Genomic DNA, 26,834 nt, shown 5'->3' with positions numbered 1-26,834 from the left:
AACTGATGTTTTTCATTTTAAATACTGTACTTTTTTTTATTTCTAGCCTTCTTTATTATGGATTTCTGCTTAGAAGTAATAAATGAATGATTTGTCAGCAAAATACTCAGTTACGCAACTCCTCAAAAATAATGATAGCACTGAGTGTTTATTTAAAGTGACCATTTTCTTTTCTGGAAACTGAGGATCTCTTCATAGCTATTAAAAATAAAAAAATTAAAACTAACTACTGGTTATCAGGTCAAAAGTTCCAGTGACAATCTATATACAACTAAGTAGGTTTAATTGTTAAAACTTCATATCTCTGTATTTGGGGTGTAGTTTTTGAGGGTTAAGGGAGAGGGCCACTCTCCCTTAACAACCTCCCCTCAGGGGGGTGCAGCCTTACCAGGCCACAGAGGAAGATAATGCAGCCAACTCCTGATGAGAACTGATAGACTAGGTTCACAAGGAAGGGGAGGAAGCTCTCCCCTATCGGTGGACTGGGGGAGTAGCATGGGTGGAGAAGAGGGAGGGAGGGTGGTGTTGGGGGAGAAAAGGGAGGGAGCTACAGGTGGGATGCAAAGTGAATAAACTGTAATTATTTGAAAAAGAAAATTAAATTTAAAGAAGTTAAAAAAAAAGAAAGCAACCTCAAAATAAAATTCCCAATGACATATTTTGGAATTTATTTCTTTAAATTAATACACATTTTTAGTGACCGCAAGTAGACAGATGTTACAGAAGAAAGGACACATTTTAAAAATTATTATTATTTACAGTTTATTCACTTTGTATCCCAGTTGTAGCCACCTCCTTTATCTCTGTCCAGTCCCACCCTCCCTTCCTCCCCTATTCCTCTTCCCTAATCCATTAATAGGAAAAGTCCTCCTCCCCTACTGTCTGACCCTAGCCTATCAGGTCCCATCAGGACTGCCTGGACCCTCTTCCTCTGTGAGCTGGCTAGGTTGCCCCACCTGGAAGAAGTGATCAAAGAGCAGGCAACCAATTTTATGTCAGAGACTGTCTCTTCTGCCCTTACTAGGGAACCCATATGGAGACTCAGCCTTCTATGAGCTACATCTGAGCAGGGCATCTAAGTCCTCTCTACGTACAGTCTTTAGTTGATGCATCAGTCATCAGTGTCTGCATTCCTCCCCCTCCCCCCGTCCATGGCTTTTTTGTTTGTTTGTTTTGTTTTGTTTTGTTTTTTTGGCTTTGTTGGTCTCCTTGTGTAGCTCCTGTCCCCTTCCGGTCCTTTTATATCCCTCTTCTTCCATAAGACTCCCTATGCTCTGCCCAAAGTTTGGCTGTGGGTCTGTGCATCTGCTTCGATCCCCTATTGAGTGGAGCCTATTTCTTTTCCTCTACCACTTCCAGTGTCTATCCTGTTTCCCCTTCTAAACGAGAATTAAGCATCTTCCCTAGGATCCTTCTTATCCTTTAGCTTCTTTCCGTCTGTATATATTAGTATGATTATCCTATATTGTTTGTCTAATATCCACTTACAAGTGAGTATATGCAATGAATGTCTCTCTGCTTCTGGGATACCTCACTCAGGATGATCTTTTCTAGTTCCATCCATTTGCTTGCAAATTCCATGATTTCCTTGCTTTTAATATCTAAGTAATATTCCATTGTGTAAATGTACCACAATTTCTGTATCCATTCTTCTGTTGAGGGACACCTGGGTTGTTCCCAGAGTCTGGCTATTATGAATATAGCTGCTTAACATAGTTGAGCAAATCCACTGTATAAAATTTCCAACGTAGTTTTTAGAAATGACTCATAATACTGAGGAATGTTAAAAATCTTTCCCTTAAATTATTATCAATGATAGAAATATTTTTCAGTAAGTAAAATAGAAATATTGAGATAATTAATTCAGAAATATTTATTTTTACCACTTGTTATAACAAAGCTCTTTTTGTGCAGTTAACATCGACACATCATATTATCTGCTTGCTGCTTAGGTTGAATGTGGCCTGACTCCCAAAGATTCTTACATTTTTGTTTTACTCTGCTGTCTATTTGCTTTGATTATTTGGGGTTTAGATTTTAAAGACTCAATTGAAGAAACTTTAGGTTTCTTCAGGTTACAAAACACTGTAACCTGAGCTGATAAAAAGCTGTGTCCAACCTGAAGGCTGAAAGATGCATGTTTCCCAAAAGACCTATGAATGCAACAGAATATAAAATAATGACTTTACTTAACATGCTTTGTAGTGATTTCTTTTGTTAACTTCATTGCACAGTTCTAGAATTTCACATTATAGAGGACACATCCTGTCTTGTTATCAAAGGTTAGCCACATCTCCACCTTTCCTTTCGGAACTCTTTAGAGGTAAATAATATTATTCTCCAGATATTTAACTTTTGATTACTTAATATAAATGAAAGGTCCTACATCTCTGGCTATCTCAAGATATTTGAGGTTAGGTATCCATGTAAAACCTCAAGAATTTTTAACACACTCTCTGGGCAGGACTCCACAAGAATATTACAAATTCCCTAAAGCAGAGACCACATGTTTTTCAGCTTGAGTGTAGTACAGTTTCTGACACATAGTAGGCTTTTAAAAATATGTGTTGAATGGAAAATGACTAAATGGCTGAATGTTCTTAACTGTTCTGCTTTAGCAGTTGGAGCTTATTTTTAAAATTGAGTGTGATGAATATACTCATTGACTGCAGCAGCAAATATTTTCCTTTGACAAAAGTCCAAGGATTTTTCATCTGTATGCGTGTTCCCTGTAGTACTTTTCCTTGATTATTTTTTTAATATAAGCACCATGGAAAGCTTTGGTTAAGTCTCAGAGAAAGTAGAATTACCCTTCTGCTTGTTGTCTTTGAATCTACTATATGCTGAATTTTCTGTTATTTAGGTATTATTTATAGCTTTTATATATGGTGCCAATGATTGTAAGTACATTTCTAAAAACAATCCTCACACTATTAAATTCTTACTCAATAGTTTTTTTTATTAATGTATTAACCACAAAACCATAGAACATAGTGGTTATGGTGACAATAGTTCATATTAAGTCAAGAATTGTTTTAAAAATATCTCTTACAGTTCATTCTATTCATTAATGGGATAGATTTGAAAGCTACTAAATGGCTACCTTTACACCATGATCTTTGTAAAAATCAGGTTTGTTTGGATTTTAATACCCATGCTATCTTCCCTATCTCTGCCTTTCTCTCTCTCTGCCTCTGTCTGTCTGTCTCTCTCCCCTCCTCTGTCTGTCTGTCCCTCTCTGTTTAATCCTTTCCTGTGTGTGATTTTTACTACATATTAGACTATTTTACTTCTCTAAATGAATTCCTTTAAAACTAGAAATAAAAGAAAATGTCTGGAAATGTCAACTTTTTTCTACGTATTTTGTATATGATATATTCCAGTACTTTCAGTATGTAACATTTTCCCTTACTTTCCTGCATTCTTAAGGCTGAACTTTAGAGTCTAAAGACACAGGCAGATTGGTTATTCACACAGTGATTGCTTTCCTCTGACTGTGTCTCTCTGCTCTGTCAGATGCTAGGATAGTCCTAGTATGCTAGGAGACCTGAGTATTTGTTATTGATATTTTAGTGTTTTATAGCAAAGGAGAGTTTCTTTTCTTTTTTCTTTTTGGTAATACTGTTCTTTCATTACTGTAAGTCAATATACCAATAAACATTCTATAAGAAAGACTAAATTATGGGACAAATCTGAATCCATTACCGTCCACAATTGGGAAAGAACACATGTATTTAAATTACTCCCCAAAAGTGCTCACAGTAATTCTTCAAATGGTACAATTCAGATAGGAGTAGTGGTGAAACGGGCTCCCTGAGAGCAGCAATTATATTCCTGTTATGTCATTTGGAGTCTCTTAGCTGCTGCTGTATCAGGGCCTGCATCGTGACCATAGAAAAGACTGTTTTTGAGGAAAAACAAATACTGCCCTTTTTGGACTTTGCATTTCAATTATGTTTACAGGTTTCCCTTTTACACAGCTAAACATTAATCTTAATAATTGCTATATCCAAAGCAACAGACATAACCATGTGAGTCAAAAGGCATTTTGTCATCATTGAAGCAGAACAAGTAACAGCAAAATCAGCATAAAACCTAAATCCATTATTCTCAGCTTTATTCTTTTACTCTAAAGGCAATTTTCTTTTGACTGCCTAGATACACAAATACACTAACCACAGCCTACGACAGGAGTGTCCTGCCTCAGACACTACTGTTTTTGTACCAATCTTATTCTTCTCACTTATTACCATCAGCATGGCCCAATTCAAGAACCACAGGTCATTCCCCACCACAGTACAACAAATGGGTGACCTACATTGTTTTAGGCAAGTCTTAGGCATTTAGACCCAACCATTTTGGAATTGCCAATAACAGATTGCTGTGCCAATATAAAGAGAATAGTACGTGGCCAATCGTAATTTCATTGTGCTCCAAAAGATCAGAGCTAGATATCACTGTGCAGAAAAGCTTTCAATCCAATGATATTTTGCTAAATGTATCCAAAGTAATTACTCTCTTGACCTTTGGGTGCACAGTGACTCCTTCTAGATGGAAGGTGGTCTTCTTGATGATTATTTGATGATACGCTCCACTTAAATCACTGGACTTGGATAGGGGCGTAGAAGAACAAGAGGGAGGAAGAGTGAGATTGGGAAGGGATGAGGGAGGGGATACAAAGTGAATAAACTTAAATAAATAAATAAATAAATAATCACTCCCTCTAATGAGAGACTTCTCACTGTCCATCTGGCAGACTCACTAGCTCACGCCATCCACAGCAAGACCTTCTAGCCCAGAGGTTCTCAACCTTCCTAATGCCATGACCTCTTAATACAGTTATTCATGTTGTGCTGACCCAACCATAAAATTATTTAGTTGCTACTTCATAGCTGTAATTTTGCTACTGTTATGTATTGTAATGTAATTATCGGATATGCTGGATATTTATAATGGTGTCATGGCCACAGGTTGACAACTTCTACTCCTTCCTTGACAAGCCATAAGCCTTAACCACTGGGAAGTATATTATCTATTTTAGGGTTATATTTCATACAAGGTCATAATCTAGTGCAAAAACCAATGATTGACATTTTCTGGCTGAACAGAATTCTATAGTCTGTTACATTATAGTGCATGTATCAAATGTCTTGAAAATTGATACACTGTAAAAATGGCAGTGTTTCTGAAGATACATGGATCTTTTGATCAAATCATAGGTCATACTTAGAACACTGAACTGAGAGCAAGACAGAATTGGCTGTATCCACTCTTACCAAGGGATGAGAAACAGCTACATGTTTTTCTATCTATTCTAAACCGTTGGGATAGATGCACAAGGGACCTTCTGATGTCAGAACACAGCCACAGCTGCATTCAGGCGCATTTCTTGGACCAGAAATTAATTCATGGCATAATTTCCTATCAAGAAGCATAATTAATCCTTATAGGCATGTGCAGTAATATGATCCTGGGGGTTTTTCACACCCAACCATAAAGCCATGATTCTGAAAGGCACATGCATTGGCATCATCACAGAACTTTTGCCTCTGTCTGGCCCTCAGTAATGGAAGCTTTGTTTCTCAGCCCTTCTGGATTCTGCATACACTACTTTTTCATTGTTTGATTAATGATGTTTGTAGACTGTATGATCTGAAGTTGACTGGTTTATGTGAAAGGGGCTTAGACACTAAGTAGTTGTCACGTAATTCTATGTGAATTGATGCCATTTATTTAAGTATCTTGAGACCCAAGTTTTTGTTTGTTTGTTTGTTCGTTTGTTTGTTTTTCTCAAGGAGATTGTTGCAACAATCCCTGATTTATTTAATTTATGAAAGCTATCAAGGCATATGGGTTACATTGAAAAGAGAATAAAATCCATATAGCAAACTATAAAAAATCTTTAATAGATTTTCTATATGAATATAAACAAACTATTCAGAATCTTCCTTATTCACATGAAATTTTTGGCTTGGCAGCTTGCCCATTTTTAGAATTTTCTATACCCATCCCAAGAATATCAAGAGGAAATTTTCCTTGAAAAGTTTGGATATCTTAGAGATGATGAAGGACTGCACCTGTCATAACATCAGATAGTTAAACTGAAGTTGCACTTCCGATTTGCTCATCAACTCATGCACCCCAAGTGAGGGTGATAGTCTTGTGCACATTCAGGCACAATGCATGCATGTGTACTTATTCCTGTGTGCCAATGTGCGTCTGTTGGTATTCCTTCAACATATGAATAATATGTCACATATAAAATGTCTTATGCAGTAGTGTACAGAACTGCAGCCCTGAAAAGCATAATGCAGTAGAAACAAGCATCCTCCAAACACCAGTTTTTAAAAAGACACATGTTATTATATCATATAAGAATGGTCCTCTCTCTATAGGAGTTCACATGGCAATAGAGGAAAGCATATCTGATAACAAAATACAAGGACCAATTAGACATAACTGGGCAGCAGTACTTAAATGGACAGATAACACCTGTTGGTACAACTCCATGTTCTCCAAAGAATTGTGGATTACACAGGAAAGAGACAGGAAATGTGCCACACTGTGACTCTCTTCTAATTGGTATTTCAGCTACAGAGACAGTACAAACTTTCTTTCAAGTTTGAGGCATCTCTTTGCAAAATCCTATGTAACATTAATTAATTGTCCTGAGATTCAAGAAAGAGGTAATTTCACAGTAAAATTGATTTTTGGATATGTGCTATTCCTGTTGAAGAGACAGTCTTTAAATACAACAGAATTTTGTTTTGTGAAAGAGTGACAATATGCTAAGTCATGGTCTACATATAAGTAGGAATTTTTGCTTCTGTTAAGAATTGATGAATGAAAAAAAAAACAAAAAAAAAAAAAAAAGAATTGATGAATGTTTATACAATGACCACCTACAGCACTTGTGATTGTGTTTGTTTTATCAGCCATCTAATTCTATTGCAATGGGGATTCTTTTTTTTTTTTTTTGAATTTGTTATTGCAGTGGCCAAGATATATTAAAATTAACTCATTTGAGTTTTGAGACTGGAAGTAACATAGCCTAATTGTTTAAAATCCTTTTTCTACAAACTGACTTTTCTATAGATTTCTTGTTATTACACATATCTATTGTGTCTATTCATAGTTATGTAAAGTCATAAACACATATGACTGATGATGATAGATAGACAATAGACAGAATATAGATAAGAGATGATAGATAGATAGATAGATAGATAGATGGATAGATAGATAGATAGATAAAAAGATAGATAGATAGATAGATAGGTATATAGATGGTAGGAACTCTAAGCAGTGCGTTTAGCACTAAGAACTTTTTTGTCATAATTGCATAATGTAATTTAAAAAAATTCATAAACTAAATGAACCCAAATCCTAAAATCTCTCTTCCCATATTAAATATCATTCCTAGAATCATGATTATTCTATTAATTAATCATTATTCTATTATTAATCATAAAACAATGAAATAATTTTTGATGTATAAATATATCAAAATTTTTGGTAGTATTTATTTCTCTAAATTCAGTAACCATGATTTTTACTGCAGACCCAGTAAAGGTATGTGAGGCAATCACCATAAAAAGGTTATTTTGTTTGTATGACTTCAAGTTTCATCACATTGTACATGTTATTAAGCAAATAGAAAGTCAAATATAAAGACATAGACAATGCTAATCAGTGTCCCACTTTGGAATAGTTGATATCAGGATGGGGCCCAGAGTAAGCAATGTAAAATGAGGTGGTTTTTTTTTCAGGTAACAAAGGTTAACATACATAGCATACTTGAGGGACCACTAGATACTAGCACAAAGCACTTGTGTGTACCCGAGCCCTCTCCCCAGCTCCTTCCACCTGACACACATATGGTTCCTTTCTACTTGTCTGTACTCTGTGGTTACTTCAGACTATCGATTAAAGCCTCAAGATTTGAAGCTAGGATCCACATAAGGGAAAACAAAAGTCACCATTTCTTAGTTACAGTTTTCTCAGATGTAAATAATAAAACAATACGTTCATATCTGTTATACACAAAATTTAGTTAAGTCCAGATTAGTTTTTTTTGAGGTTCTTTGCAAAGCACGTAAAAACAGAGTGAGAATAATAAATAAAATTATTATTACTAATACTATTATTAACCTCCTGATCTTCCTCCTCCTGCCACCCATTCTTTGTCTGCCTTCACCTGCTGCTGCTGATTCACAACATTAACTTTTATAAGCAAATAAATAATGTTCCAAAGACCTGATGATCATACACAATATACTACTGCAGTATTTTTAAATTGTGCATTTTATTTATTTCTGGGTATATATAAATACTGATGTGCCATGGAGGGCCTATGGAAGCGAAGACAACTCTCAGGAGCAGATTCTCCTTCCACCATGAGGGTTCCTGGTGACCACAAGGAGCTTTACCTGCTGAGCCACCTCACTGGGTCTTTCTCCAGCAGTGTTTCAAAGAATATCAAGTATTATATGAATGCTCATTGTTTTGGAAAATATCTATACTGTGTATTACATCAAAATGTACTTTGATTTGGTTTCTAAACTGGTTCATTTCATGGCTCATTGGTTAAGACAAAATAGAAATCAATAACAAGCGTGTTATTTCTTGAGATATTTCACTTGCATTAACATGTCAATTTCAATTCTATATATGCCTGCCCCCCCCTTTTTTCCCAGATTGACCCAAAGCTGTATACATGCTGACAGTTGAGGTCAGTTTGATCCTTTAACCTTTTCTGTGCTAAGGCTTTTAGATCCATGATTTTCCACATTGAGAATACTGATATTATCTGGCATTTATGGCACTTAAACACTTTTATGCAAAGTGACATGCTGATAACTGCCATACCAGGAAGCGATGCCATGATGGCTAATCTTGATAGGGAACTTGATTAAATTTACTAGACAGTGGCTTGAACTAGCTAATCTGAGGAGCCTAGACTTTTCCAGATTTAACATCATCTCTGTGACATACTTCTGCACTTTTAAATGCCAGTGTTCTCAGGTTAAATTGAAGAATGACTCACTATGCATGAAGGCGGGACCATTCCCTCTGAGATCTTCAGTGAGATAAAAAGTAGAAAGCACACAGAGCACTGGCATTCATCCTTCTCTGATCCGTGACAGTAGATGCACTGCTACTGTGTCCTCACACTCACGATGCTCCAACAACGTCCGATGCAATGTCTTTCCCTCAAAGTGGATTATGTGATCAAACTTCAAGCTAAAATAAATAAGTACTTGTTTTCTCAGGTATTTTTCAAACCAGTGACAAAGCTTACACACATGCCAGCCAGCAGCAATACGTTCCCCAATTAACACCTAACCAGTAGCTTCAAACAGGATGCCTGTCGTATTGTGTCTGCTAACAGACACATCAGAAGAGAAGAGATTCTCCCAGCAAAAAAATTCATTATCACCATCCAAAGAACAGGTGCACCGGGCCAGGACTTTGTAGATAGGACAAGTATGCCCAGGCAAAGGACACAGGTGTTAAAGTGCTTGTTCAGACTTTGCACTCTACTATGTGAAATTGAGGCAGGAATATGAAACAACCATCTGTTCAGGTTGTGTGTCTTTTTCTAAGTCATCTCACCAGTCACGGTGTTTTTCCAATCAAATCCAGTAAGTCAAAGAATAACCTAAATATGGAATACAAACAATACAACTATAATGAGTGCATGGGTATTGTGGTGTTTAATTTATGACTGTATGCAAGTAGAGTAATTGTCTGAAGTATAGCTCCCTCAAACATAAGTTGAAGTGGATGGGATAGAGTCTCAAATGCTCTTTCATTTCAGAAATCTCAAAATCACATGTTCAGAGATAAAAGGAGACAGAATACGAGGAGAAAATGTTACAGGTTTTGACAAAAGGAGATCTAGGATGAAAATTGATGGGCAGACAACAAACTTCATTATTTTGGAAATACACCCTGAGTTTTATGTAAGTTATCTATAACATGATAATAAGTCTTAGTTTTTAAGAAAATTGTAAACCAATGAGATATAGTATATATACTTTCCTGAAATCATTAATGAAAATGTATCTCCTACCATCCAAAGAATGAATAGAATATATAAACAGAAGGAAAATTCAAGCCATCTCCAACTCTTATCTCCCTTCTCAATCCTATAAACTATAAATCTATAGTGAAATTACTATTAAATGAAAGAAAAGAAAATATGCGAAAAGATGGAAGTAAAAAGAGGAAAAGAGGCAGGAGTAAAAAGATGCTCTTTAATACTAGGAAAGAATTATTTTTTCTTAATATAAAATGACTATACTCAATCATGGCCATGGAAGAATATATAGAACATATGGAAAGCTACATACTATAAATTAAATTGTCAACAGCTGTATATGAAAAGTATGACCACAAAAGGAACATGAATAAGCAGTACAAAAATATTCAATAGGTATCTGTGCTGGAACATGAGCACATTAAAAGAAAAGATCAATCACTAAGATGTCAAATTCACAAGAGCTGTTAAAAGATGAAAAGCACTGTATTATTTCCAAGAATGCTGATGAAAGTGTGGCCATAGAGGCTCAAACCAAATCCTATTTAAATCTTCATTCCAAAAGTGTACTTGTATACTATGACTTTGGTATAGTTTCTTTTTCAATATCCTGTCAAAATTAATTCCATCATTTATCAAAGGTAGGCAATATTACCTACCTCTGTATTGAATAGATTACCAGTCAGTAGGCCACATGAGCAAAACTAATTTGCATATTTAACTCTAAATCTCATCTTTGTCTAAGTGTCATCTCTCCTGAAATGAGAATGAATTTATACTACTTGCATATAGTACTCATTCAATAGGTACTGTTTATTTTATTAAATCTTCAACATAAAATGAGTCAATAGAAACAGTGACCTAAAGATATGACCAGATTCATCAGAGAGTTCATCTTATGAAAATGAAAAGCCATTGAAAGGGGAGAGAGCCTGACTTGACAATGTCCTTGAAGTTTTTCTAATCAAAAACAACTGTGTAGAAAAATGTGTTTTCAGATTCAACCAACAGAATGTACAGAGTGTGCAGAGGTCACTACAGCTCTGATATAAGGAGACAGACTACATCTGGAGCTGACAACAAATTTATCAGCATCATGCATAAGGTGCTAGTTTTGCAGACAAGAAAGAAGAAAAAGTGAGGGGCTCATGGGGGCGTGGGCTGAGCTCCAGAACGCTGTTTAGGCAGCAGGGTCCGAATCTCTACAAGAAGGCACTGAAAGGTCTTTCTGTGAAACTTTGAAGGTGAAGCCTAAATTACTTTGGAAAACACAGGCTGTTGGAAATGTTGAGACTATGGTATGTTTTCTGTGAAAAGCTTTGGGCGTGAAGGGGAGACAGTCAACTAAAAGGCTATGCATGCTTCAGAGCTAGATGGGTGGGATTCCCACTTGCTTTGGTGCCCAGATAATTCCATCATGAACCTCAGGTATTAGTCATGGAACTATGCGGTTTGGTGTTTCCTTGTTGAGTTTGGTCTTGCTGCATTCACATCTTTTCTTTCTTTTTGTTTTTTAAATTTATTTTTACATTTTTTCTTTATTAATTACACTTTATTCCCTTTGTATCCCCCCGTGGTTCCCTCCCTCCTCCCTTCCCAATCCCTCCCTTCCTCCACCCTCTGTATGCATGCCCCTCCCCAAGTCCACTGATAGGGGAGGACTTCTTTTCCTTCCTTCTGATCCTAGTCAATTAGGTCTCATCAGGAGTGGCTGCACTGTCTTCTTCTGTGGCCTGGAAATGCTGCTTCCTCCTCAGGGGGAGGTAATTAAAGAGCAGGCCAATCAGTTCATGTCAGAGACAGTCCCTGTTCCCATTACTATGGAACCCACATGGACACTGAATTTCCATGGGCTACATCTGTGCAGGGGTCTTAGGTTATCTCCATGCTTAGTCCTTGGTTGGAATAGCAGTCTCAGGAAAGACCCCTGTGTTCAAAATTTTTGGTTCTGTTGCTCTCCTTGTGGAGTTCCTGTCCTCTAAAGATCTTACTGTTTCCCACTTCTTTCCTAAGATTCCCTGTACTCTGCCCAAAGGTTGGCCATAAGTCTCAGCATCTGCATTGATAGTCTGTAGGGCAGAGCTTTTCAGAGGTCCTCTGTGTCAGGCTCCTGACTTGTTCCCTCTTTTCTCCTTTTTCTGATGTCCAGCCTCTTTGCCTTTCTAGATAGGGATTGAGCATTTTAGCAAGAGTCCTGCCTCTTGATTAGTTTCTTTAGGTGTACAGATTTTAGTAGGTTTATCCTATATTATATGTCTATATGAGTGAGTATATACCATGTGCATCTTTCTGCTTCTGGGACAGCTCACTCAGGATGATCTTTTCCAGATTCCACCATTTACCTGCAAATTTCATGATTTCCTTGTTCTTTTTTTTTTTATTGCTGAGTAATATTTTATTGTGTAGATATACCACAATTTGTGCATCCATTCTTCAGTTGAGGGGCATCTGGGCTGTTTCCAGCTTCTGGCTATTACAAATAAGGCTGCTAGAAACATGGTTGAGCAAATGTCCTTATTGTGTATTTGAGAATCTTTTGGATATATGCCTAGGAGTGGTATGGCTGGATCTTGAGGAAGCGCTATTCCTACTTGTTTGAGAAAGCGCCAGATTGATTTCCAGAGTGGTTGTACAAGTTTACATTCCCACCAGCAGTGGAGGAGGGTCCCCCTTTCTCCACAATCTCTCCAGCATGTGTTGTCTCTTGAGTTTTTGATGGGTGTAAGGTGAAATCTTAGGGTCATTTTGATTTGCATTTCCCTGACGGCTAAGAGGTTGAGCATTTCTTTGTTTCTCTGCCATTCGATATTCCTCTGCAGAGAATTCTGTTTAGCTCTGTTCCCCATTTTTTAAATTGGATTACTTGATTTTTTGCTGTTTAACTTCTTTAGTTCTTTATATATACTAGATATTAGCCCTCTGTCAGATATAGGGTTGGTGAAGATCTTTTCCCAATCTGTAGGCTGTTGTTTTGTTCTGAGAACAGTGTCCTTTGCTTCACAGAAGCTTTTCAGTTTCATGAGGTCCCTTTTATTGATTGTTGCTCTTAGATCCTGTGCTGTTGGTGTTCTGTTCAGGAAGTTGTCTCCTGTGCCAATGAGTTCACGGCTATTCCCCACTTTTTCTTCTAAGTGGTTTAGTGTGTCTGGTTTTATGTTGAGGTCTTTGATCCATTTGGACTTTAATTTTGTACAGGGTGATAAGTATGGATCTATTTGCATTTTTCTACATGTAGACTTCCAATTAGACCAGCACCATTTGTTGAAGATGCTGTCTTTTTTCCATTGAATGGATTTGGCATCTTTGTCGAAAATCAGGTGTCCATAAGTGTGTGGATTTATGTCAGGGTCTTCTATTTGATTCCATTGATCCACCCATCTTTTCTTCCTATTCTCCACTCTTCTCTCTTTTGGAGTAGGGATGTTTATACTGTATCATTGCATAGCGTGAGGCTCACAGGTTTTTTTTAAAAAATGCCATATATCTCAGAGAAAAAGTTTGTATGTTTACTTTTCAAAGTTGGGAACTATTAAAGACTGCAGGGACTTAAGAGAGAGACTAATTGCCTTGTGCGTAATGAGGTTAAAATGCTGTCTTTATGAGTAAGGAATAGAATTTTATAATTTTAATATTATGTGTTTGGGGGTCTGGTTGATGAGAGGAGAGCAGCAACTACAAAGTACAATTAATTTCCTACAGATTCTCTCATGTCATGATACAAATGAGAAATATGGAAGCATTTTTTCTTTTTTTTTACTTTTATTTTTAATATTAATTACAGTTTATTCACTTTATATCCCAGCTGTTCCCCCTTCCTTTTTTCCTTCCCAATCCTACCCTCCCTCCCTCATCTTTTTCCATGCCCTTCCCCAAGTCCACTGATAGGGAAGGTCCCTCTCCACTTCCATCTGATCCTAGCCTATCAGGTCTCATCAGGACTAGCTGCATTGTCTTCTTCTATGGACTAGTAAGGCTGCTCTCCCCTCAGGGGGAGGTGATCAAAGATCCAGCCAATGAGTTCATGTTATATACAGTCCTGGTTCCCCTTACTAGGGTACCCACTTGGGCACTGAGCTGCCATGGGCTCCATCTGTGCAGGGGTTCTAGGGTATCTCGGTTGGAGTATCAGTCTTATAAAAGACCCCTGTGCCCAGATTTCTTGGTTCTGTTGCTCTCCTTGGGGAACTCTTGTCCCCTCCATGTCTTACTATCTCCTCCTTCTTTCATAAGATTCCCTGCACCATGCCCAAAGTTTGGCTATGAGTCTCAGCATCTGCTCTGATACCCTACAAGGTTGAATCTTTCAGAGGCCCTCTGTGGTAAGCTCCTGTCCTGTTCCCTGTTTTCTCCCTCTTCCAATAGTCATCCCATTTGCTTTTCTGAGTGAGATTTGATCATCTTACCCAAGGTCCTCCTTCTTGCTTAACTTCTTTAAGTGTACAGATTTTAGTATGTTTATCCTATATTTTATGTCTAATATCCACTTATAAATGAATATATACCATCTGTGTCTTTCTGCTTCTGGGATACCTCACTTAGGATGATCTTTTCTAGATCCCACCATTTGCCTTCAAATTTCATGATTTCCTGGTTTTTAATTGCTGAGTAATATTCCATTGTATAAATGAATGACAATTTCTGTATCCATTCCTCCATTGAGGGATATCTGGGTTGTTGGAATCATTGTATGTGTGTGTTACCTATAATATATCAGTATATCCTTTGGTAAGTAAATGTATAATGATTATTACTGTAAGGTTAATTTCTATGAAAGGAGTATTGATATAAATTTATAAAAGAATGTCCCTTTAGTAAATCGTTTATTTTTCCTTACAATAAGATAATTCACACAGCATTAAATAAAATGCTAAATTATTATTGCTAAATTTCTTTCAGTAACAAATTAATCTACTTAGCAATTGCATTGAGGGGCTGGAGAGATGGCTCAGTGGTTAAGAGCACTTCCAGAGGACCCTGGTTCAATCCCAGTAACAAAATGGAAGCTTACAACTGTCTGTAACTCCAGTTCCAAGGGATTTGACACCCTCACCACAATGCACATAAAAATAAAATTAAATAAATTATGTAAAAATTATTTTGAATATCATAAAAATATATTTTTATAAATTATGTTTCAATGAAGCTGGAAAATATATAAATACAACATGTTTTCCATCTCATTTACTTTAGTTAAATGAAAACAGTTTCTGTTCCTTAAAAGAAAATTAGAAAATTCATTAGAAAACGTTTTTTCTGAAGACTTTTACTAATCATTGCCTCTCTCTTCATCAGAGATGTATATTAAGTGCATAGTTTTTAAAAGTTAATATAAAAGGGACTCCTCTTTTTTCATCATATTATAAACATTGTATCTTTCATATTTTCATCACCATGACGAACACCTGAGAGAAACAATTTATCAGGAAACAGACTTATTTTCCCTCATGATTGTAAAGGCTTTGTCAGTTATGTCAAAACAGAACAGAACAGCACACATCATGACAGTGAGGAGTCAGAAAGAGAGAAAGAATTGGGAGAGGGGAGACATGTGTTGTGGGTTTTCAAATTTCTATCCTTTATTCTACCATTATCCAGCCTATATGATGGTGCCTTCTACATTCAGTGAAGGTCTCCCCTCAGTTAATACTTTCTAGAAATCCTCTTACAGGCATATTCAGAAGTGTGCATTCTTAGGATCCTAAGTGCTTCTCAAACCAGTCATGTTGACAATCACAATTAACCACAACAAATCCTTTTCTCAATTTGAAATCAAACACATTGCCTTAAATTGCACTTGCCCCTGGCCTGCAAAGAACTCACATCCATTCTTTAATGCCAAATCCATCATGTCCATCTTCAAGAGTGTTGATGCTAACTGTTCTAAAATTGTTCCAAAAAAACTTCTATAAGAATGACAGCAAAGCCTTGGCTGTGAGCCCCTGCAAAATCAAAATGAAGGTACATTTCTTCCAAAATATAGTATTGTAGAATACATATTTCCATTTCCAAATGGAAACAAAACGAATTTCACTGAAGGATAAGACCAAACGAAGATCAAAACCCAGCAACAACATACTTGAAGTCCTATAGTTCCAGTTCCATATTCACAATCCAGGGCTTGTCTCGTGGTGGCATGACATGATCCCTAGAGTATTTTGCTGCTATTCTTGGTAACACACATGCTTTTTTTTTTTTCATTATTTCTAACAGCCTCCTTGTGTCTTTCTATGTTTACAGTAACTATATGTATTTTGCATTTGGGATCCACTTTGCCACAGGTCATGCACTGCTCTCCTGGGCTACTTCATGTGCTAGCTCTGTGCTACCACATATGTTGGCCTTGCAGCCTTGCCATGACCATGCACATCTTATAATATGCATGCCTGGACACCTAGCAAACACATGTGACAGCAAGTTCTACCAGCATCTCAAGTGGTAATGCAGATGCCTAGGCCAATGTCTGCAAAACCTTTGAGTGGCAGAGCCATGGAACTTATCTACTGTAACTTAGCCAATACTTGAGATTCCCTCCAAAATATATTTCTTTGCCAAGAGTAGTGGCACACACCTTTACTCTCAGCACTCTGGTGGCAGGAAGATCGCTGTTAGGTTAAAGCCAGCCTGGTGTATGTAACAAGTTTATATGGGGAAACCTTGTCTCACTCAAAACCAAAGAAGCAGAAGCAATACAACAATTAAAAAAACAATAAACAAAAACAAACCTTCCTTCCCTATCATCCTGATACAAATTCTTTGGTTCTTTTTAACAGGATACATGTGTTTACAGATTATACATTTCTTGAACCCAACTTTACATGCAAAGCTTTTCTCAGAAAGCAGGTTTTTCCAGTCTGTCTACTCTAAAGTTTGTCCTGTGTTCTCACTATTTTGCTATGACAAAACACCTGAAAGAAGAAATTTCAGAGATCCAGTGTTTACTTTGGATTACAGTTTCAGAAGTTTTAATGCATTATGATTTGGAGGTCAAAATAGAGAAAGCAGCTTACATCATGACATCCAGGTTAGAAAAGGCACACCATGAGGAGCAAGAGGAGAATGAGGAGGAGGAGAAGCAAGGGGAGCAGGAAGAAGGCAAGCAGAAAAAATACCAGGAGGAGGAGAGAGGCTGTAGATAGTCTCAGGTGTGGGATATGGGACTGAATCAGGTGGTCCACAGCAGCAAACTATTTGCCTCATGCAGGCTTCGAGAGGAGCTCTTTGCCAGCTGCAGATAGTTTAAATTTGAGGATTCTGGATTACATAAGAGAATAAATCCCAGATCCCAGAGAATGTGGAGTCCAAGAAAGAACAAGGCTGCTCCTGCTTCCCCCTTGCTGCTCCCTGCTGCTGTTGTGAGAAAAGAAGTTGGAGATGTCCTGAAATGAGGATTGGACTGTCTCCAAGGAACCTGAGGACCCTAAACAGCAGGAAGCAGCTTAGAGAATTGTGTCCCCTCTCACACTAAGTCTCTCTCTCCCAGCAGGTGTTGGGGTGTTGGAAGTGATTGGGATGGAGCAGGGAGAAAGAGATAAAGGAATGTTAATAAGAGTTTTTTAAAAGTATACCAACAGAGAAAGAATATTAGAACGCCCCTATTTCAAGTGTTCTCCTTTTAGAATGGAAGCAGTTATATTCCCTGTCTTACAACTTTAATTAATTTTCTCTCTCAATGCCCTTACAGACACACCTAGAGCCATACTTCACTAATATCCCCGGTGATTCTCAGTCTCTTCAGGTGACAATCAAAATTAACCACCACAATAAACCTATAATTTTATTGTCATTTTTTTCTTCCCTATGTCAAATAACATATTTCCCTCATGACACTGCTGAGAAATGCATGGAAATCACAATCTATGTCAAGGTCTTTTCTTCCTATTTCCTAACAGTACCATATTCCAAAATGCTCATCTTACTCCTTCTTGCAAGGTCCTCCTTTCACATTTTTCTCTGTCTAGTACAACCCTCACATAGGCATTAGCTCATAAGGCTGCCAAAAAAAATTTATTTCTAATATGAAAAAAACATCTTCACAACAAAAACGACTCATTTTAACTTAAGCCTACATGATACAGTCTCACTTCAGTTTTTCAAAGTCATCTTCTGACATCGTTCTAGATCAGCAGTTCTCAACCTGTGGGACAAGGTCCCTTTGGCAAACATCTGTCTCCAAAAATTTATATTACAATTCATAATAGTAGCAAAATTTACAGTTATGAAGCAGCAACAAAATAATTGTACAGTTAGGGATCACCACAGCATGAGGAACTGTATTAAAGAGTCATTGCATTAGGAATGTTAAGCAGCAGTGGTATAGATTAAGGCTGCCTTTTGGAAAGCCAAAAGGTTTGATCTTCCTTGATTGCTGTTTTTTGTTGTTGTTGTTGTTGTTGTTGTTGTTTGTTTGCTTGCTTTTTTTGTTTTTTTGGTTTTTTTTTATGGTTGTTCATATCTAACATTGGAATCATGATGCAGGGGCTAGCAGGGCCACTGAAAGCATATACAACCCGTGTTTCTGTTTTCTCTCCTGTGGAATTCAAATAAAAACACCTATGAGATAGTTATGAGAGCTAAGTGGGCTTGTGGGACACCAGCCAGTGCAGACACAAATGGTGCAAGAGCCTGTGAAATAAACCTTCCTCGTTCGTCTGTTGTGCTGCTGCACTAGTGTAGCCTAAACTTCTGATGCTAAATGTATGCTGAGTTTACACTGAGATGCTTGTCTGTCCTCTTCTCTGCTCACCTTCTTAGCTTTCACAGGGTTGTAATCGTAGTCATTCGTGGCTTTCAAAACAAAGGAAATTATCCAAAAGCATAGTTTGTTCTTTCATTCTTTATTGCCAACCTCTAGCACACAGAGCAATGTCCTATTAATTAGTGGTAGTGTGGTCTCTTTTATATTGCTAATCGACAGTTTTCAGTCAAGTTATCCCTTGTGCTTAGGTGTACAATGTGTTTTAAAAACATGAATGAAAATATTTTAAGAGTCAAGCTTTACCTCAATATAATTTATGGCATAAACTATTTTTAAAGGGACACAATCATAATCTATTTTATCTGGAGTTTTACAACTTTAACTGTATGTTTTCATGAAGAAACAGAAAAGGAAAGGTTATATTACTAACTCAGTAAATATTAATACCTGATAAGCTGTTCTAAGATCATACATTGTAGTGATTGCAACTGGGCACAATGAGACTATAATAAGACAGATTCTCATAAACTATTCTCTGCGGTATGCTTGAGAATAGACTCATGCTCTACCACACACACTTTTATGATTATTTAGGAATACCTAGAGACTTGTAACTATGTGTAATTAACATAATTAGGGAGTTAAGATAGTAGAGTAAACATATATATGGTATAAGCATAATTATTTTTGCTTAGCAAGAACATATTCTGGAACAGTCTTCATTTTAATTGAGATTATAGTGGCAAGCCACTCAGAATTTAAATAAAGGAAGGTAAAATAGGTCAGGGAGATGAACGTTACACTCAAAAGTCACGAAAGTAAAAATAGTAAGCACAAAGCTTTAAAACATTCAGAAGCTTGCAGAAAGCAGAAAGCTGTTTGGAAAAATCTTTCTGAGCCTGACAATACATATGAAAAATGAAAAAAAGCATTGCACAGAAATCCTGGGTGTCAATGTCTACTCAAGTCTGATAACAAGTTAACGTAATGCCCTTGTTAACGATCATGCTGTGAAATGTACATATTCTAATGCTATCACTAATATAAACATTGAGTTTATAACACTTATAAAATATTGGCTAATAAGTTAAACTGTTATGGCCCATGATAATCATGTATTATTATTACTATTATTTTACTTGAGTAATGGACACAGGACCAAAGGCCAAATGTATTCTAGATTCTGCTCTTTTCATAGTAGGAAAAAAAAAGGGAAAAAAAAAAAAAAAAGCACCTGGGTCTGTGAAATGGATTGCACCAAAAAACATGCTATTATTTTTATACTAAAAAGCTTCAAAGGAAATAAATAATTTCCAAAGTCTTTTTAGTCACCCAGTTGCTCTTACACAAGAGGAATGTGATGAGTTAAGTGTAAATGCATAAGCAACATGTGGATTGAATTTTCTTTAAAAATACACAAGGGTTTAAAAATTAAGGAGAAAGAGTGTTTGGCACAATGCATTTTTGGTGAAGCCAAACCAAAAACATTCGCGACACAGTTTCAGATTGTAGTGTGACCTTCAACATTTCTGGTTTCTGGGTAATAAATCTTTCTAAAAGTTAACACTATCTTTAAAAGAGCTAACGTAGTACACCCTGCATCAGGTATGGATCCGAAAGAAGAACATTTTGAGGGTCTGTACCGAGTTTCTCTCTCTTTTTTAAAGTAATCTCTCATCCTAAACTTTCAAACAAATGCCCACCACATGTGTCATGCTCTATGTCTATTTCATTATTCCTTCATGATGTTTCTATTTCGTGTAGCAGAAGAGACAACATCTGAATGTGCGTGAGAGAAATGTCGATCCTCCCCTAGTGGCAGGGTTAATTTAACCACAGCTTGTACTCTCAGATTGATTCAAATGAGCTCGGAACTTGAATTATTTTCTTTTCAATACTCTGGCCTTGTTTAACTCTGACCTCTCCTTATACATTAGTCAGAATGATGCTTTTTGAAAATGACATTTTGTTCTATACCCAGGCAAGGATTATTACAATACTTGAAAGTTTGGGTTTTGTTATGTTTTTGTTTCTTTTTTTCTTCTTTTTTTTTCTTTTCTTTTCTTTATTTATCTGTTTTTTGACTGACTTGTTGATAACTTAACATGAAGTATGTGCTGTTAAGGCAGCCTGTATGCTGACACACTTCAAGTGGAATCACAACACATTAAAAACCAGTGCTTTTGCGTTTGTTTTTTGCTTCTGACTCGCATGGTACCTTTACTCAAACATGTCATTTTAACAACATGAAGCCACTGTCTTTTTTTATTGATTACAGTTTATTCACTTTGTATCCCAGTTGTCATCCTCTCCTTAATCCACCCTTTCCCCCCTCCACCCTCCCTCCTTCTTCTCTTCCCATGCCCTTCCCCCAGTCCACTGATTAGTGGTGGTCCTCCTTCCTTTCCATCTGACCCTAGCCAATCAGGTCTCATCGGGACTGGCTTCATTGTCTTCCTCTGTGGCCTGGTAAGGCTGCTCCCCCCTCAGGGAGAGGTGATCAAAGAGCCCACCACTGAGTTCATGTCAGAGGCAGCCCCTTGTTCCCATTACTAGGGAACACACTTGGACACTGAGCTGCTATGGGCTACATCTGTGCAGGGGTTTTAGGTTATCTCCATGCATGGTCCTTGGTTGAAGTATCAGTCTCAGAAAAGACCCCTGTGCCCAGATTTTTTGGTTCAGTTGCTCTCCTTGTGGAGCTTCCGTCTCCTCCAGGTCTTTCATTTCACCCTTATTTCATGAGATTCCCTGTGCTCTTTCCAGCAGACAAAATGCGATATTGACCAACTTCCTGTCCCATAAGTTCTTAAGTGATGCAGCCAGCTTGCATCACACCCACCTCCCCTGTCAAATTTTATCAAATATTGAAAGCTGAGAATTATTACATTCCAGCCATTAAGCTGCAGGTAGATGAAAGAGAAGCCATTAGGGTCTCTCTTCCCTCAAATATACTCACATATCTGGGTTGATAGAAATTTAGTATTTCTAACAAAAATTTCATTGAGCTGGAGGGAGCTTAATAATAGTGTATTGTCTCATGTTCAGAAGGTTCTTGGTTCTGTGTCCCTGAGACACAGGGCATTGCTTTATTTATGTATTTATATTTATATATAGTATTGCTTTATTTATAGTTTTTATCTTCGAGTTACCTACTGATCAAAAGCTTAAGTGCTGGTTGGAATTTCTCAAAGCAACATTTACTAAATAAATATGTGCTGAAGAAAAAAATAAATTCCATATATTCAAGGCACTTAAGACTGAGCCACATCTATCCCCACACTATAGGCACTACTTCTTGAAGCATCCAAACTCTCATAAAAGGGACGGTGGCTCTTTAAATTTATCCATACTCTTATCCTTAAAAATTGTCAATATGCTTCATATGATTTTTACATATGTACTTAAGGTTGCACTTAATGAAACAGAGTATCTATTATCTATATGATGTCTGAAAGCTTGAGAAAACACACACAAACATATACACACAGACACACAAAAACACATACAGTGTGCACACGTGTGTGTTACATGAACCAATATATATGGCACAAGTGAAAATCAGAGTAATTCCAAGAAAATTTGACGTGCCTCACTGGCTTGGCGAGAGGATGACCTACATACAAAGATTTCAGAAGAAGTTAAGGACAACTCTGAGCAGGCAAACACCCAACTCATAGGCACAAGAATGCCTCAACACAGATTGGAGTTCAAAGTGAAGTTTGAGGTTTAGTCTTCCAAGGCACACTAATATCTTTATTTTAGCTACTAGTAAAGACTTTGAGGTGTAGAGCAGAGAAATTACCAAGTTAATTGTGAGTTTGCTGCATTACGTTACAGCAAGCAGTAATAGGAAATAAATAGCCCAGTCTGTTTCTCTTGAATATTGCCATTGCCTCTTCACCTCATATTAGCATGCTACTTGCCAATGACAATAGCATATCTCCCTGTTCATGCACATGTCTTGCAAATCTTTCCAAACATCACTCTCAGAAAAAATATCCTTAAGTAATTTAAGTTTTGAGAAAGAAAATACTTATGAAAATATCTTTGATTTGGCTGGGAAGAACAGCACGTCCTTTGGATCACTTGATAATATACATTAGATGATCTTGTTACTTAAGAACATTTTAAGGAAACCATTTTAACCCATGCAGAACCTAAATCTGCATACACAGCACCAGGAGGTCTTGTTACACTGCAAACTCTGATCCAGCAGACGGGAAACGAAGCTAACCGCCCCCCATCTCCGCTGAGTTTTGCTCATTTATTATTTTGACCATGATCAGATTCATTTAGCTTCTACTCGTAAATTGTCTCATTTATAAAATGGATGGGTATATATCAAAATCTGGATATAAGGGAACGGGGATTTTTTGCCTTTTTCCTATATCCTATTAGCTCAAATTCAATCGTGTTCTTGACAGAGAACATCACATTCTACGTTCTACATGAAATGCCAAGCACACATTTCTTCTTAGTTGCTGAAACTCTAAGGAAACCATGAAAACAACAGACCTATGGAGTTAAATCCCAGGGAAGAGCCGGTAATGGAGGTCGCAATTTTTTCTTCAGAGAGAGCCAGGCACATCCCAGTACAGAATTCCTTTTTTTTTTTTTCTGTCTCATGTCACTTTCCTCTCTTCATTTTTATTGCCTGAGATCACCTTCCAAGTAAACCAGCTTTTCATAAATCCTGCTTTCAAACCCTGCTTTCAGCCTTCCTAAGCATGTTTTGAAGCAGTATACAGGGATGAAATTTTGTTTTATAGCTCTAAAAGTTAAACTATGTAGAGAAAACAGTAATTGTGGGGGCAGTTAAATTAGCTTTTGTCTTTGTTGGTAGCTCTGTTTGAGGATCTTAGTATAGTAACTATAATTGTCTTTTCCAATATACATACTGTAATACTGTTTTTTTTGTTTTGTTTTGTTTTGTTCTGTAGCCTCTTTGGAGAAAGTGTATCACTGGGGGCAGACCTCCAGTTCTCAAAAGTCTTTGGCTATTTGGAGTCCATTCTGTCTGTTTCCTGTTGGTGGTTCCAAAGGTGAGCACTCAGCTGCCATTCCCACTGTCATGCTGGTGCTTGTTGACATACTTCCCAGCAGTCGATGCTGATAAAATATTAACCTTTTAGGATCTACTTAAGGCCCTAATTAACCATTTCTTCTATTAGTGGCTTTGGTCATGGAGTTTTATTATAATAGTAGAAAAGTAACTAATATCCCTACTTTGAACAATCATTATCATTTAACATGGATGAAAATTTTTCTGAGGAGTGGAAAAGAATTCTGTCCTATAAAATGGGGCTGCTGAGGGAAAGTCTCCAGACAAGATTGAAATCTGTGAAGAACCTCCATACCTTCTTCAACATTCTCACCTCAGGGGTGATTCTTTGTTCTTAGCACACTAAAACGACGTGGGTATTACATGAAACTTGCATACACTGTAAAAGACAGCTCAGGAATGTGATATGATTGCTGCTAAGATACCTCATTAAAAGCTAATATTAGGAACTAAAAAAAAAAAAAAGGAAAGCCAAATCTCAAAAATATATTAAGGATAAAGTAGATCTAGAATGTAATACAGCTGCCTATTACTAGAAAACCCCAAATTATGAAAAGTAAATAATCCAACTTATTTAAGATTTGACCTGGATACAGAAATTGTGGCACATCTATACAATGGAATATTACTCAGCAATAAAAAAAAATTATGAAATTTGCAGGTAAATGGTTGGAACTGGAAAAGATCATACTAAGTGAGATATCCCAGAGCAGAAAGACACACAAGGTATATACTCACTCATAAGTGGATATTAGACATAAAATATAGGATAAACATACTAAAATCTGTACACCTAAAGAAACTAATCAATAAGGAGGACTCTGGCTAAGTTGCTCAATCCCCATTCAGAAAGGCAAAGAGGATGGACATCAGAAGAAGGAGAAAACAGTGAACAGGACAGGAGCCTACCACATAGGGCCTCTGAAAGGCTCTACCCTGCAGGGTAACAGAGCAGATGCAGAGACTCATAGCCAAACCTTGGGAAGAGTGCAGGGAATCTTATGAAAGAAGGGGGAGATAGTAAGACCTGGAGAGGACAGGAGCTCCAAGAGGAGAGCAACAGAACCAAGAAATCTGGGTTCAGGGGTCTTTTCTGAGACTGATACTTCAACCAAGGACCATGCATGGAAATAACCTAAAGCCCCTGCACAGATGTAGCTCATGACAGTTCAGTGTCCAAGTGGGTTCTCTAGTAATGGAAACAGGGACTGTCTCTAACATGAACTGATTGGCCTGCTCTTTGATCACCTCCCCTTGAGGGGAGAACAACCTTACCAGGCCACAGAGGAAGACAATGAAACCAGTTCTAATAAGACCTGATAGGCTAGGGTCAGGTGGAAAGAGAGGAGGACCTCCCCTATCAGTGGACTTGGAGAGGGGCATGGGTGGAGAAGGGGGAAGGAGGGTGGGATTGGAAGGGGAGGAGGGAGGGAGTTACAGGGGGGGATACAAAGTGAATAAAGTGTAATTAATACAAATAAAATAAGTTAAAAAAAATTTGACCTGGCCTCAGTAGTGTCTTATTTTCTTTTGTAATGCTGGGAATTTGATATTTTAAGTGCACTGTACAAGTGCTCCTCCAGTCAGTCATGCTCACGCCTAGCTGTTTTAACCAATGTCTTTTGATTAAACTATGCTGACTCCCATGGAACACAGTCATAATCACTGCATTTGAGAGACTGAGATACAAGTACAGTGAGTTCTAGCCAAGATTGGGAATAATGGTGTGCTCCTGCATCAAAAAGTAAACAAGTAAACAAATACTCAAGAAATAAGTAAGAAATAAAGTCAATCACCAAACAACCAACAATGATGAATGCTCCCCAAACGCTTAGGCAAGTTCTTCACCCTCTAACCACAGATTAGTGAAAAGCAGAGGTCAGATGGAGCATGGCTTTAAAAATGCTTGAAGAAGCCCTGTTGGGTAACAAGCAGATAGGTTGGATTCACATATACTCATCTAGCCACAAGAAGTGTCCGTCCCACCAGACCCTCAACAGCAGCAGCAGCAGTATGAAATATTTGCTTGTGTAGTTGCCAGTAAACAAATGGTAAAAAGGATTCTGCCACAATCTCCAGAAAGCCAAAATCAACCTGTCATATAGTGAATTATGGGGAAAAGTATTAGGAAATTTTTATAACAAAAACATATTGCAAATAAGTTTATTAAAATGGTGGGTGAGCCACATGCTTACACAGGAGAAAGACAGATACTCAGCTGTTCAAAAAGAAGATACTTTTTTTTCCCTCTTGGCTTCCTCTTTTTATGAACAGTAGCATAATTTGGGACAATTTTTCACAGCCCTTTCTCTTATTCTTTCATGCAACAACCATAAACTTTCATCCTGCCAAACTTTTTAGTAGAGAGCTTACTTAGATAGCATTAGTTATACCTTTTTCACAGATAAATGCCTTCCCTATTGGTTTAGGTTTCATTTGTTTCCAGATACTTTTCATTATCTGAGGTGGGATGGAGGATGCCATTTCCATAACAGCCTTTTAATGTAAGTGAAATGACATGACAGCACGGGACTCATCTTGCTCCACCACAGTCTGTCTTTGTCCCTATCCTTGCAATGGGTATGTATTCAAAAACACAATGTTTCCTGGGGTCCTTTAATTTCAGGAACACTGGAGTTGGGTAAAGCTCTGCAGGAAATATCTCTTCATTGGTACCCCCTATGGTCTTCTCCAGAGCATCTACACCAGTTCTATCTGATTTAACATGTATAAGTCTAATACCTGGAATAAAACTTTTATTTGAGAAAAAGGCAGAGCTTCAACTTTGTGAACTCTAAAATTCTGTATGCAAGGTGACTCCTATCTAATTGATTCCATTTAAAACAGAACCACTTATCTCAGGGAAATGAACTCGAATGAAATTATAAGTAGGTGAGAGTATGAATAGGCATGCGACGGTTAATTGATATGAAACATAATCATTTTATCAGACAAGGAATGCACAGTGAATAAATATGAATAGTTAGAGACTTTCATAACATTTCAGAAGAAATAATAGACATTTTTACGTT

The sequence above is a fragment of the Meriones unguiculatus genome, chromosome 17 (assembly GCF_030254825.1).
Source record: "Meriones unguiculatus strain TT.TT164.6M chromosome 17, Bangor_MerUng_6.1, whole genome shotgun sequence".
Taxonomy (NCBI): domain Eukaryota; kingdom Metazoa; phylum Chordata; class Mammalia; order Rodentia; family Muridae; genus Meriones; species Meriones unguiculatus.
The sequence above is the reverse complement of the archived record's forward strand: the minus strand, read 5'-3'. Positions refer to the sequence as shown.